Here is a 15,075-nt window from a genome sequence, read left to right as displayed (position 1 = left end):
ACATGCAAAATAGTTACACACATTAGGGCTATGAAATATACTGTCTTTTTGCTAGATATTGGAAATCTATTATTAGTCCAGAGATATCTTGATAGATACTCTGGACCATAGACTATTGGTCTTTTGCCGGCTTAATTGAAATACAGCGTTTGTTGAAATTGAAACTTGCGTGTGGCCAGAGACTTATTTGAGTCAATACTGTGATCAAATTTTCCGAGGCAATTTATGGGGTGGATTTGCCCAAATTATGTGAGCACTATATTCCCACTCACATGATATTCCTGTCCAATGAATTGGTCGGCATCCATTAACATGAGCCAGAGGCCTTCTGCCCGCTCTTCAATTGCTTGTTCAAGTCTGTCTTGGTAGAATTTTGTTAGTTGGAACAGTTGGGAATCATCACATTTTGTCAGGAATTCATCGATTGTAGGGATCGGATCTGAGAACAGAAATCAACAAAACAAAACATAGTATCAAGTTTCTACCTAGGCTGTTACAATTCTCCTTTTAACAAATTTCTGAATCTTCCTGTGAACTACATTATCAAACATCTCCTTAAGACACAGCAGAAATTAGTGGAATCACAACTGTTCTGTGACTCAATTGCATTTATCCAGTTTTGCCTCATATCTCTCAATATCCTGGAATACAAGAAACTACGGAAATGTAATCATTTTAAAGGGATAGCAAGAACATAAAGGATTAAATCAGAAAAACCAAAATTACAAAAGGGCAGAATCTGAGAGCAGGAAATGGAAGACACAAAGAATCACCTTTCCCCCCCCCCTTGATAAATAGACTAATATGAAAGAAAAACAAACCAAAAGAGCAGATAGTGGTATTTCAATTCAGAAAAAAAAATCAAGACCTTGAAGAGACTGTCAAGAACACCTGCTGATTCACAAATGTGTTTTAGGGAAGAAATTGACTCCAGACCCACAGCAATATGGTTGACTTGTAATTGAATTAGGAACGGACCATAAATGTTGGCTTAGCTAGTGATGTTGTCATCCAGTGAATGTTTGTTTTTAAAACTGAGGCTGTCCATGTGGGAATGTAAGAAACAAGCTTGGACTGGTTAATTCAAATATTAATTGACATTTAAGAATTAACTTCTAACCAGCTTCCCAGGGTAGGCAATCTCTGAATAACATCCTGGTTGCTCCTATTAAATCAAAACCCAACTTGCTCAGTGTGAATAACAAGAGCAAGGAAATGGGAACTCTCCACACGGTTGAGTTTTCTTCTATTCTCACTTGCTGAGTTGCAAAGCCTGCACAGACAGGAGGCAGTGAAAGGAGAGTGATCAAATATGACTGGCTGGCTACAATGAGTTTGGCTTCAACAACAGTCAAGTTAACGCCGTCTGAAACAAAGCAGCATGCTTGAACAGTACTCCATTCATTCACATGTTCATTCATTTTCTCCAAAACCCATGCACAGTGGCAGGAGCATGTACAATCTGCAAGGTGCACGAGAAGATAGCACCTTCTAAACATCATGCTCTCTACTATGTTGAGCAACAAAGACAGCAGATGGCTGGAGCCACACAGGGAACAGACGACTTTGGATCTGTGATGTAGAGGTGCTGGTGTTGGACTGGGATAGACAAAGTTAAAAAATCACAGAACACCAGGGTACAGTCCAGCATGTTTATTTAGAAGTACAAGCTTTCAGAGGGCTGCTTCTTCATCAGGTAGCTAGTGGGGCAAGATCATAGGACACCGAATTTAGAGTAAAAAATCAAGGTGTCATACAATTGATGTGATCTATTGAATAAATCTACACTGATGTCAAATCTTTAAATCACTGAGAATGGGTTGCAGGTTTCGATTCATTAATATGTAAATCCCAGACTAAGGGTGTGAGGTTAGAGTCTGCCTATACTCCAACCATGAGTCAGACTGGTTCTATATTCACAGTAGGATTTTATAAAATGTCACATGGACTGACTGCCTGCCTATAGACTTTATTTGAGGAGGTGATGAAGAGATTGATGAGGGAAAAAACAGTTGATGTTGTCTAAATGGACTTCAGTGAAGCTGTTGACAAGGTCCCTCATGATAGACTGGTACAAAAGGTGAAGTCACATGATATCGGGGTGAGCTGGCAAGATGGATACAGAACTGGCTTACTCATAGGAAACAGAGGTTTGTAGTAGAAAGATGCTTTTCGGAATGGAGGGTTGTTACTAGTGGTGTTCAACAGGAAATCAGTGCTGGGACTGCTGCTGTTCGTGGTCTACATAAATGTTTTAGAGGTCTGATTAGTAACTTTGTGAATGATACAAAGATTGGTGGAGTTACAGATAGTGAGGAGGATTATCAGAGGACACAGTAGGATATAGATCAGTTGGAGGCTTGAGCAGAAAAATAGCAGATGGAACTTAAATCAGGACAAATGAGAGGTGATGCATTTTGGTAAGTCAAGTACAGGTGGAAATTATACAGTGAACGGCAGAACCTTTAGAAGTCTTGATATGCAGAGGGATCTGCGCGTGCAGGTCCACATATCACTGAAGGTGACAGGTAGAGAAGATAGTAAAAACAAAGACCCATGACATGCTGGCCTTCATTGTGTGACGATGCTGCTGCTTTGACAAGGTTATTCTGTCCTTGTTTCCCTCCCCCCACCGAGAGGTTGTAAACACAAGTTCTGATGTGCCTGGTTTAGAAGGGTTTTTGGGCTAATTTGATTATAGCTAGCAGATACCATCTCAGACAAAAGGCTGTCAAGTTTTAAAAAAAAACACTTGTACAATAAAAAGGGAGTGTCCAATTTTCCCAGCTCAAACTTTCTCTGGATTTGGTTTGATTTGGTTTTAGCAAGCAGTTAGGTTTCCTATGAGGCTGTTGGTCCAAGGGACAGTTCCATGCTGATTCTCTCTCTCTCTCTCTCTTGGAGACATTACTCCTATAAGAACAAGTGTTTGATTTTTACTGCTTTTTTTGCCATGGGGGCATTAACGGGGACGTTGCAAATATTTGGAACAGCATCACTAAGTTGCGATAGAGTTGATTAGGTTTTTTTTAATAGTTAAGTTATTCTATATTCTGATCTCTTTTGTTTGTGTTTCATTCGGCAATCTTGCGAATAAATTCTGTTTTGTTTAAAACTAAGTGGTTGGGCCAGCTGCATCACTCTTGGAATATCTACTTAAAACAACTAGAAAAGTTAGGTTATGGGCTACTTTCTTGAAGTATTTTGAGGGAGTGTGGACTGCTCCATAACAATTGGAAGGGGCATGGAGTATAAGGATAGGCAAGTTATATTGTAGCTTTATAGAACTTCACTTAGGCCATATTTTGAATATTGCATATAGTTTTCGTCACCACTTATTAATAGAAGTATGTGGATGCTTTGGGGAAGAGTACAGAAAAGTTTAACCAGGATGTTGCCCCTTATGGGGGATATTAGCTATGAAGAAAGGTTTGATAGACTGGGTTTGTTTTCACTGGAATGCAGGAGGTTGAGGGACGACTAGTCAGTTTGTGCGATTTATACGATTGTGAATGGCATAGATAGAGTGGAAAGAATGAGGCTTTTTCCCTGGGTGGAGGGGGTCAATTACTAGAGGACAGAGGTTCAAGGTGGGAGTTGGGCATGTGGGGGCAGTTTAAAAGAGAGGTGCAAAGCAAGTTTTTCTAACGAGGGTTGGTGGGTGCCTGGAACACACTGCCACAGGTGATGGTGGAAGCAGACACAATAGCAGCATTCAAGCAGCACCAGGACAAATATGAACAAGAAGGGAATAGAGGGATATGGATCCTGTAAGTGAAGACAGTTTTAGTATGGAAAAGCAAAAATGTTTCAGCGCATGCTTGGAGGGCCGAAAGGCCTGTTCCTATCCTCTATTGTGACTCCACTGCCAAAGAACAGTATACCTGCAGTCCTAGGTCTCTCCGTTCAGCAACACTGCCCAAGCCCCTGTTAACTGTACAAGTCCTGCCCTGGTCTGCCTTACCAAAATGCAACACCTCACATTTACTTAAAATAAACGTAATTTGTTATCTTGATCAGATTGCTGACAGGTAATGTCATATAAAAAGATCATATCGGGTTCATTTATTAGAGTTTTGAAGAAGTCTCAATCGGTGTGTATAAAAAGGAAACTAGTACATCATAGAGTCATAGATATGTACAGCATGGAAACACACCTTCAGTCCAACCTGTCCATGCTGATTAGCTATCCTAACCTAATGTGTTGTGTTTGGACTTCCAGAAGGCATGAGGCAAGTTGTCTCACCAAAGATTAAGTCCAAGCTAAAAACTCATGGAGCGTGAAAACAAGGAGTGAAAAGATAAAGAGAAAAAATAAAACACAAGGGCAAACTAGTGAGGAATATAAAATTTGGCAATAAGAGCTTCTTTAAATATATAAAAAAAGTGGAAGAGACAGATCAAAGTGAATATTGGCTCCTTAGAAATTGAATCTGGGTGATAATTATGGGGGTCAAGATTGTGTTGCTGGAAAAGTACAGCAGGTCAGGCAGCATCAGAGGAACAGAAGAATCGATGTTTCGGGCATAAGCCCTTCGTCAGGAATACTTATGGGGAACAAGGTATTGGAGATAGCACATTGGCACAGATAGAGAATTGACTAATGGAAAGGAAATAGAGACTGGGGTAGGGAGTTCTTTTTCAGATTGCCAATCTTTTAACCGGTGGGGTTCCATATAGATCAGTACTGGGATTGCAACTGTTTACAATATGTATCAATGACTTGGAGAAAGGAAGCCAATATATTGTAGCCAATTGGCGGGCAACACAAAAATAGGTGAAAGGTAACTTTTGAGAGGAATACAAATAGTTCAGAGTGAAATTGATAGGTTACACAAGTGGGCAAAAAGTTGGCAAATGAAGCACAATGTTGGAAATGAGAAGTTGTTCTTTTGGAAGGTAGAACAGGAGAACAAAGTACTATTTAAATGGAGAAAAATGACAGAAAGCTGCAATACAGACTTGGGAATGAAATACAAAGCTAGCACACAGGGGCAGCAGGTAATCAGGAAGGCTAATGGAATGCTGACCCTTATTTCAAAAGGGTTTGAAGTTGTAGCGGCAGGTTCTGGTGATGCCACATCTGGAGCACAATGAGCAGTTTTAGTCCCCATATCCCTGGTATGGAGGAATTTTCTTATGGAGTAAAGGTTAGGCAGATTGGAACTGTACTCACTGAAGTTTAGAAGAATGAGGGTTGATGTCATTGAAATTTATAACATTGTTAAGGGAGTTGACAGGCTTAATACTAAGTGGATGTTTACTCTCATGAGACAGTCAAGGACCAGACAGCATAGAATCAGTTTAAAGGAGGGCCAATTTAAGACTGAGATGAGTATGAATTTATTCTCAGTGTTGAATGTCTTCGGATCTCCTTCCCACAGAGCGGGCAGACTCCTGTGTACATTGAACACAGAGATAGATGGATTCTTGATCACTAATGACAATCAAGGGTTATCAAGAAAAGGCAGTAATATAGTGGATGTGAGGAATGTCAGATCATCCACAATCCTATTGAATGGCAGAGGGTCAAGGGGCCAAATAGTCTAGGCCTGTCCATTTCATATTGTCTTACACATTTGCAATCTCCTTGATAACAATCACAACATCCTGACTTGGAACATGCAGACTGTCCTGTCACCATTAGTGGGCCCAAAAACAATTTGGGCACCTATATCACAAGGACTTCAGCAGTTCAAGAAAGCAGCTCATCACGTTCTCAAGAGCAAATGAGGGTGCACAATAACATTGGCAGTGGTGCTCACATCCTTAAGTCAAATACAAGAAATCTCAACTACTTCCTTCAAACCCTGAACTAAAAACATCCTGTCCTGGGGACCCATCATTCAGTACCATCATTTCCTTGATTAATTTTATTTTGCTTACATTAGTTTGGTAGTCTCTACTCCTAAAATCAATATAGTTTTCATGGAAATGTGTACTATGACCATTGGACTGAACTTAGCACAAATTCTAATTTGCACTACTAGTTCATCTGCTTTGTTTCAAATGCTACATGCATGCCTTAAGTTCTGTATTTTTTTTTAAATTTTTGTAACCTCCTGTTATCTGTTGATTTGCTGTTAGATCTGCATTCTCTGTCAGAATCATGCAGCATGGAATGAGACCCTTCAGTTCAACTAGTCCATGCCGACCTCTTATTTTCTATTTATCATTTCCCATGTTATTTTCTTCTTTTGTATTTTTCTCTAGTCAATAACTTCCCAAATTTGGACGTATGCTCCCAGCACCTTTTCAAAACTACCCATGTTTAATCCCAAACTGCTAATGATTTCCCAGAGAACTTTAGACATGGATTTTGAGCCTTGATCAGACTGTACCTCTCCAACTGTACTCAACTGGTAGTCCATAATGGAGTACAAAAAAGTTAACATAGGTAGAGAATTAAGTTATTCAGCCTCTTGAGCCTGTCCCACCATTCAGTGAGATCATGGCTGATTTGATACCTAATGCCATATACCTGGCGTTGGCCCATATCCCTTAATACTTCTGGTTAACAAAATTCTCTCCCCCAAGTTCAAAATTAACAACTGACCCAGCATATATCGCCTCTGCTCGGGAATGAGAGTTCTAAACATTTACCACCTTGTGTGGAAGTGAACAGTCTGGACATAAACTCTTAGACTACACTAACTCGTTCTAGGATTCCCCAGCCAGTGAAAATAATTTATCTTTAAATCAACCCTGTCTTTTACTATTACTTTCGTGAAGGCTTTAAACAGATCATCCTTGACTTTCTAAATTCTAAAGAGAGTTAAGAGTCAATCACATTGCTGTGGGTGTGAACTCACATGTGGCCAGACCAGGTAATCAGAGCAGTTTTCTTTCCGAAAGGACATGAGTGAACTAGGTGATTTTTCTGATGATCAACAATGGTTTTAGGATCATCATTAGACTCCAAATTTCAGATTTCTTTGTTTAAATTGGATTCAAATCTCACCACCTTGCATGGCAGGATTCAAACCCAGGTCCCCAAAAAAACTACCTGAGTTGCTTGATGAATAATCTAGTGAGGAGAAAGTGAGGTCTGCAGATGCTGGAGATCAGAGCTGGAAAAGCGCAGCAGGTCAGGCAGCATCCAGGGAACAGGCTTCCTGAAGAAGGGCTCATGCCCGAAACGTCGATTCTCCTGTTCCCTGGATGCTGCCTGACCTGCTGCGCTTTTCCAGCAACACATTTTCAGCTCAGAATAATCTAGTGATACCTCCTTAAGTCAGAACATGGTAAAAGAAAGTTCTTTTTGCAGTGGGTATGTCAAAGGAATGGTACAATAGTGGATGAAATGTTCAAAAACCATCCATTGTGGTGTGTGGTGTGTGCTAAATCTATCATTTAGATTTTAGTAAGAATCCTAAAAGATCCATTAGTAATAATCAGCTCCCAGCCTGGGAAGACTACAAGCACTTTTACTTTTTAAACAGAATTTGAACACACTAAGGCTACCATTAGAGACAAGCCCAAGAAAGAATTCAGCAAGTTTTGTGGTGCTTCGGTGGTATCCCTGTGACTGACCAAAAGGACTCAGGTTCCGGTCCCATCTATTCCAGAGATGTGTCATAACATGTCTGAATAAATTGATTAGAAACATCTAAGGCAAGGCCAGGAGAAACTAGTTTCAATCTGGGAGATATGGTTTATTTTAAAGAGAATGATTTTTTTTTTAAATGGAAAAGACTGAGCAAGGCTTTGGCAAGGATCAAAAATAATAAACTTTAAGTATGGAAAAACATTGGATTGGAAATCAGGCAGAATAGATCAAGTGTCATTTTGCACCAGCAATATTAATTGGTAAGTGTTTGCTCCATTCCTATTAGTCAAAGTCAGACTTCAAAAAAGATGTAGCAGCTATCAAGAGACTGAAATGGAGGAATTGTGAAATTTAATTGGACAGCTGAATCGTCTGGGTACTCAAACCAGACCGATGCCAGTTTTGAAGTCCCAGAGTTGAGTACACCTATGAAATATTCCAAGGTGAAAGATATCATTTGGACAAGTAATTGAAAAAAATTAGAGTACAATGCCTTTTAAAAATAAATTTCTACCTGATTGATAGCAGATGCACGAAACTTTGCTTTGAAAAGCAATGTTTCTGATGCAAATTACTGCAAGAAGGCTTAGTGTTTTTCCTGTGGTAAAGGGAAGCAAGGAAGCTAAAACGTTCTTTGCAGCATAGACTCTTACTCTCAGTGAGGAGGTAGATATGGCAAGTTTCCGAGCAAAAAATATTGGAAGAAATTCCAAAAAGGGATTTAGCACCAATACCACTGAGTACTACATCGATAATAAATCATGATAGAATAATGAACATTTAACAGAATATGTGAAACAAAAAGAAACTGAGGATCGACATTGCAGATCTAACAGATCCTGGAGAATGGAAAGATCTCCAAATTTTAATTGGTAAAAAAAAGAACATAATCAGGCATCACTTTACATGTTTTGTTCTATTATACGATGTGGAGGTGTCAGTGTTGGACTGGGGTGGACAAGGTCAGGAGTCAGACAGCGGCAGGTTGTAGTCCAACAGGTTTATTTTAAATCACAAACTTTCAAAGTATTGCCCCTTCGTCAGGTGTAGCAGCAAGTGATAAAGGGGCAACGCTCCAAAAGATTGTGATTTCAAATAAACCTGTTGGACTATAAGGTAGTGTCATCTGACTTCTGACTCTGTTTTATTATAGATCGACTTTTCATTTTTTGAATAAGGGGAACCTGTATTCATCTGATACGGAGAAATATCCGAGACCTAATGAAATAACGAACAAGTGATGAATATACTATTGAAAAGTTAATTAGGTGTAAATTGGAAATATAAACATGGGGAGGGTGAGTTTTATGGAGTGTAATGAACTAACACTAAAGGACGCAATAAGTTGTATTTGAAAACAATTATTTTTTGGAGTATAATACCTGGGAGACAGCCTCGCAAACCTCACTTTCTGTCCCACCAACTTTCCCTGACTAGACTTCCTTTGGCAGCTTTGCTCCCTGCCAGCATTCTCCATCTCACTGCTTCACTCCCACATCGGCTGCGGATATACTCACATCGAATCGGTCCAGAGATTTGGAAGAGATGCAATCTGCAAATGGATGAGCTGCGCATCACAGATTATATCCATTGCATTTATGGGAATAACTTTTCTCTCATTATTTGCCCCAGTGATTGAAATTTCCCAGGTGTTTTGTAAATTTTCACAGCAATGTGCTCGCTCCCCGACATTTTCTGAGTATTTCCCCAAACACCAATATCTTCTGCTCTCGCTTTCTTCCCAAAAGTGGGTTCACTTTTTCCTGGAAATTCATCTAACAAACATCAGGCAGATCATATATCATACAGGAACTACTCAAGTCTGTATGAAGGTCTCTGAATTCTGCTAACTAAACAATCTTCCATATGTAGTACTGCTCTTCTTGTGTGCCAAGACCTCTAAGCCCCAGCTACCATTCCACTTGAGTTGGTCTCCTGATCTCTGTACCTATACTCCAGACCCTGCTAAAAGTCCCCTTCTTTATATACCTCAATATCAAATATATACTGGACAGTTCCAGTATTCCAAGAGCTTCCTCTACTTATTATTTTACTGTCACTCGAGATGGTCACTCCTTTTCGTATTTCTGTTCAGCCTGACTTGTTGCTTCTTCCTGAGAGCGTTACAGGTCCTTCCACAAGATCAGGATGTTTATCAAAAAAGAATTAAAAAAAAAATGTTGTGAACCTACACGCATCCATTTTCATTTTTCTTGAAGCAACTGGAACTTCTTCTCCACTTGAACTTTCAGCCATGATGGTCACACAGTTATTCCAGATTCTGATATTCTAAAAAAGAAGATGATTACACAAATATTAAAAATGGAAAGTTGAATGTTGCCTTGTTAAATATCAGCCCATTTGTGCTTCTCATTTATTAATTAGTTCTCTAGTCATATTAGCCCCACCTTGAGTTTTTAATCTTATGTTTTCACTGTTCGTGTGGCTCCTTATAGAATTCCTTTTGAAAGTCCAAGTGTATAACAAACAAGTTCTTTTATCTCCCCGATTAGTCACACAATGCACAAAAAGAAAACAGTTTATCAAATACATTTTCCCTTTTGTTAAATCATGGGAACGTTTTCTAATCAGACTATACTTTTCCCAAGTCTGCTGACACTGATCTGGACTCAAGAAAATTTCAGAAACTCACAGTCTCCATTTCTGCATTGGTATCATTTAGAATCCTACAATATAGGCCATCAGGTCTCAAGAACATTTCAGACTGTATGAATATTCTAGGATACCCAGCTAACATTCTAGGGACATGGGCTCAAATCCCACCATCGTGAAATTTGATTTTAATGTCATTAAAATCTATCTGGTTCACTAATGCTCTTTAGGGAAGGAAATCTACCATCTACCAGCTTATATGCAAATCCAAACACTCTGTAATGTGGTTGACTCTTAACCACCCTCTGGAATGGCCAAGCAAAACATTTAGTTCAAGGGTAACAAATGCTGACTGAACAACCACATCCCAGGAAAGAACAAAGAAAGTTACTTAAATTTTCTCTACAACTCACTTCCTGCTAATTTTAGTGAATTCAGTGTCACCATTCTTATTAGTCCATTGACCTTTTCCTGGTAGGCATCTTGTATCTTCTTCTATAAAGACAGAACATTAGTTGTTCAATGTCACTATCATTTCCCTATGCTCATAATTTGTCACTGCCTGAAAAAGATTGACATTTCCTGAGTGAGCTGAAAATGTGTTGCTGGAAAAGCGCAGCAGGTCAGGCAGCATCCAAGGAGCAGGAGAATCGACGTTTCGGGCATAAGCCCTTCTTCAGGAATGAGCTATAGACAGATCTGTGCACTCAGTTTTTGATATAAACAGAATGTATTTTTCAACTGCATGATCTTTTAAAATGCACCAGCTGGTTATTTATCATAGCCTTAGTCTAGTTACAATATCAGTTTTAGTCAGTTTTTCCTTCATATCAACACCATTGTGATCACATTTAGGAATGGGGTATGTCACCTTGCATTGTGGTATTGGTTACAGTGCCAACAATACAGAAGTAGAACAATGAAATGTCTCATTGACCTCAGCACTACGAACTGCAACTGTTGAATAATCATGAAGCGGTGTTCAGCATTCACTACCTTACAGGACTCCATAGCTTCTGGTCAGACGCTGTGCAAATCTTAGAATCGCAGAGATATACAGCACGAAAACATACCAAACACTTCTCACTTCAGTCAGAACCCTTGGATGAATCTCATCCTGCCCTGGTGTCCTGTCAACTCTGAAGTGCCACCGTCTTTTGGACAGGCATATGAACATTGAGGGTTCAGAGGGGGATGTGGGCCCAACGGGACTAGTTCAGTTGAGGAAACCTGGTTAGCATAGACGAGATCGGCCGAAGGGCCTGTTTCCGATCGCTGCCCGGGAGACGCACAATCTGATGAGATCCTCCTCGGTATAGCTGCACATTAACAGTTTGCCGATTAACGTCGAAGGTGCTTTCTCAGCCTCACTGGAAGGAAAAAGGATGAAGAAGGAACTATCACTCGGCGAGAGACGATGAACCACCATCCCCCGGGTTTCCGCGGTTGCGAGTTTAAATGTCCCGCATGCGCAGTGCCAAGCTCCGCGCCACCTCGCCAAGCTCGCGCGATGTCCGTTAAACGGCCGCGCCTCGGGCATCCGCGAGAGCCATCAAGGCGGGCCTGTGCTCTCCACCCAGCTCCGATTGGTCAACGTTCCCGTCAATCTGGTGATTCTGGCAATTAGGATGCGAGGTTCCGCCTGGAGATGGTCGCTGGGGAGATGAATGTGGACGGAAGCGGGAACCGCTGGAGAAACCTCGGTAGGTTTGGAAGTAACGTTTCGGATTCGGTCATCCTTTATCAGAACTGTTAGTTGCTCGGAAAAAGATGGTGTATAAGAGGCAGGTAGTGGGTGAGGACTGTCTCCTGCAGCGTGTAGCCCAACATGTTCATTTGGAAGGACAGTTCAAGCTTGCAGAGCAGCACTTGTGTTTCCGAATTAAACCTGTTGGACGATAACCTGGTTTTGGTGTGATTTTTAACTTTGTCCGACTCCACGCCATCACTCATGCTGCAGTCGATGGTGATGGAGCCCCAGAAAGTGGGAGGAGAGCAGTCAGGCAGCCTAAAGGGATTGGCAATGGTGAGGCAGCGAGAAAACAAAAAAGCTGAACATGGTGAGAAAGTCTATAGCCTTATAACCTGTCCTTAAACATTTTAGACTAAAATGTAATGTTGAATTAAAGAACACATTTGCTTCACACCGGAAAATAGACAGGCAGGGAGGGTAAGGTAGTTAAGAACATTTGCCAAAGGACACCGGGTGATCACATTCACGGCTGTTCCTTTGTGAAATTTATAAGTGTTTGATTCTGACCTTGAAACGAAACTCGGTATCAATTAACTTTTCTCCTGAATTATTGCCCTTCACTGTCAGCTGTCTAGTTCAGAACATGCAGAGCGTTTTGTAAACTTCTGGATAAAGAAAGCCTGTTTCTGACAGTACAGCTTCTGTGAAACATTTTGTATAAAAGAAGCCTGTTTGTGATAGTTCAGCAGAGTAGCTTGCACAGGCTCTTGAAGGAAGAGCAATATCCTACTCTCCTGGGTTATTAGAATCCAGTTAGCTTGGCTTTTAGGTATCAGCATTGTGTTGTAACAGTGATGCTGTTAGTAAATAAAGGGAATGAATGAGAAACGTAGCTCACTGATGAAATAATTTTTTTGTCCGAGTCAAATTCTGAAGCAGTCTTTATTCCTCCGTTCTTGCAAGAGTGGGTGTCCAATACGTAGGCACACCTGCTGAACATTCTTGTTTTTTTTAATATACTGTTTGTTTAGTCTCTCAGCACTCTCCCTTCTCGCTATTGGTAATCTACCTGATTCCCATAGTTTATCACAAGCACCAGCTTCACTCTGCCTTGCATCAACTCAGCTCCACCTCTGTTTACTTCTCCCATTACTCTAATCTTATCACCCCCCCCCCATGTTTGTATCATGCCTTATTTGATTATCTTTATCTTAAGCTCACCGTGCATGACAATTGCAGCTTCTTATAGCCATTTGTGCAACCGAAGCTCATCTAGTCTAATCTGTTCACCACATCTGTTTGTGACCAATTGCGTAGCCTGCACACCCTGATAGCTGAGTCTCATGACTTCTGCAGACGCAACATTCCCACACACTTTCCACAAAAATGACTAAAATTAAACTAAACTGTCTGTAAGAGTTTTTTTTTATTCTAGACTACCAAAGTACGATCTCTGGAATGAATCAAGAGAGCCTTACAGGTTGAGTTCACAAGGGATTCCCTGGGCAGTCTCAAATCTGTATTTTATCAATGGGGCTACAGGTGAAAATAGAGTTGGCTGTGCCTCAAACAGACTGTGTCATGACAAGCGCCTGGGCTGTGGGCTTGGTTGGGCTGGGATTGGCTGGGGAGTTCAGAACTAGAGGGGTATAGTTGCAGGGTGAGAGGAGAAAGATTTAAAAGGGACCTAAGGTGCAACTTTTTCACGCAGAGGGTGTTGCGTATATGGAAATGAGTTGCCAGAGGAAGCGATGGAGCCTGATACAATTATAGTATATAAAAGGCATCTGGATGAGTATATGAATAGAAAGGGTTTAGAGGGTTATGGGCCAGGTGCTGCCAAATGGGACTAGATTAGGTTAGGATATCTGGTTAGCATGGATGAATTGGACCGAAGAGCATGGAAACAGACCCTATCACCAAACTCTAAGGCACCTATTACCATGACACTGACCACCTATACATTCTTGACAGATTCCTCTCCCCATCTGACCTACTGCCACTGACAGAAATACCTTTACGCGTTTCCTGTGTTCAGTCACTATTGTAATTAACAAGACAAGCTAGAAAGATGAAGAAAATCCAAAAATACTATACACTCCCAATCCTCCTTCTGTTACTAATGGTTTCTTTATTCAAGCTAAACCCCTGATCCACGTGTTGTTGGCTCAGTGTTCCACCATTCTGATGGGCAGTGTATAAATAGGACTCACCCACTTATACAATCCCTTATTTGTATGAAAAACCCATTTAATAGAAGAAGCATGTCACTGTGAAGTGCACGAACAAACCTGAAGGAGTCAACGTTAACGTTCTTCCGCTGTTAGAATGGTGCATTGAAAGACCTTCTGGTACCCACGACATAGGGCAAGTAAAGCAAAAACTGTGCAAAAATATTATCAAAGACACTGGTCGTACTCCTACTCCCCATCCATCAATACACTTGGACAACCGAATGTTTGCTAGCACCCACTGTTTAAATGTTCAGCTCTCGCTTTGAGTGGACTCGTCATTCACTCACGGAAGTGCACCCTTGAAACTCCTTTTAGCCTTCATTGGCGATGCAAAAACAAAGCCTACCCATATTTACCCAATGACTGGTATGGATGTTGCGCCCTGGTATACACCTTATCACTTTTTACCCTCCACCATGAAGTAACTGAAGTAGATGATGAATGGAACGCCCACCAACATGTGAATTGGTATGGAACAAAAATTATTGGAGAAACAACAGGACTTAAACAACTTCTACCATCAACAAACCTAATGGTCCAGGTTGTTGGGAGATCTTACTTCTGGCTGGGGTGTTGAGGTGGCCCTAGATCAGATAAGTGACCTTGCGTATATATCGAAAAACTTGCCAACTCAACTGACCACTGAACAAAGAGTTACAGGAGAGCCAGATGATGATGCTTCAGATTTGGCCAGTGCTAGATTTTCTCCTTGCTAAAGAAGGAGGCGTTTCTTCAGTCATTAGCCTGCAATGTTGCACCTACATCGATGATTTCTCAAAGGACGTTCGGACGACACAGACTTTATAAACAAAATGGGTCAAGATGCAGAGAAGATACCTGCCCCACTATCATCCAATTCATGTGGATGGAGTGTTACTTGCTGGCTATAGTTGCTGTGCAATGGATCATGTGGTACGTACTGTTAGTCCTTGGTCTCATCCTAGGAATATACGTTGTCATCTGCGTATGCATGAAATGGACCGTAC

General features: G+C 40.8%; 1 pseudogene across 1 annotated transcript in view; it reads right to left on the bottom strand.

Annotated features, from left to right (window-relative positions):
• LOC122544110 (NACHT, LRR and PYD domains-containing protein 3-like) overlaps nucleotides 1-11,804 on the bottom strand; it is a 32,136-nt pseudogene extending 20,332 nt beyond the window's left edge. Inside the window, exons 1-3 of the transcript XR_015753998.1 lie at nucleotides 11,250-11,804; nucleotides 9,742-9,838; nucleotides 273-439 (exon numbers count right to left, since the gene is read on the bottom strand). The product of XR_015753998.1 is annotated as an NACHT, LRR and PYD domains-containing protein 3-like (transcript). The remainder of the gene's footprint in view (nucleotides 1-272; nucleotides 440-9,741; nucleotides 9,839-11,249) is intronic.
• Between the last annotated feature and the right edge of the window lie 3,271 nt (nucleotides 11,805-15,075).

The sequence above is a fragment of the Chiloscyllium plagiosum genome, unplaced genomic scaffold (assembly GCF_037043375.1).
Source record: "Chiloscyllium plagiosum isolate Xiang-an unplaced genomic scaffold, Cpla_swu_hap1 HiC_scaffold_40, whole genome shotgun sequence".
NCBI classification, from domain to species: domain Eukaryota; kingdom Metazoa; phylum Chordata; class Chondrichthyes; order Orectolobiformes; family Hemiscylliidae; genus Chiloscyllium; species Chiloscyllium plagiosum.
This window is presented reverse-complemented; position numbering and strand designations above follow the sequence as displayed.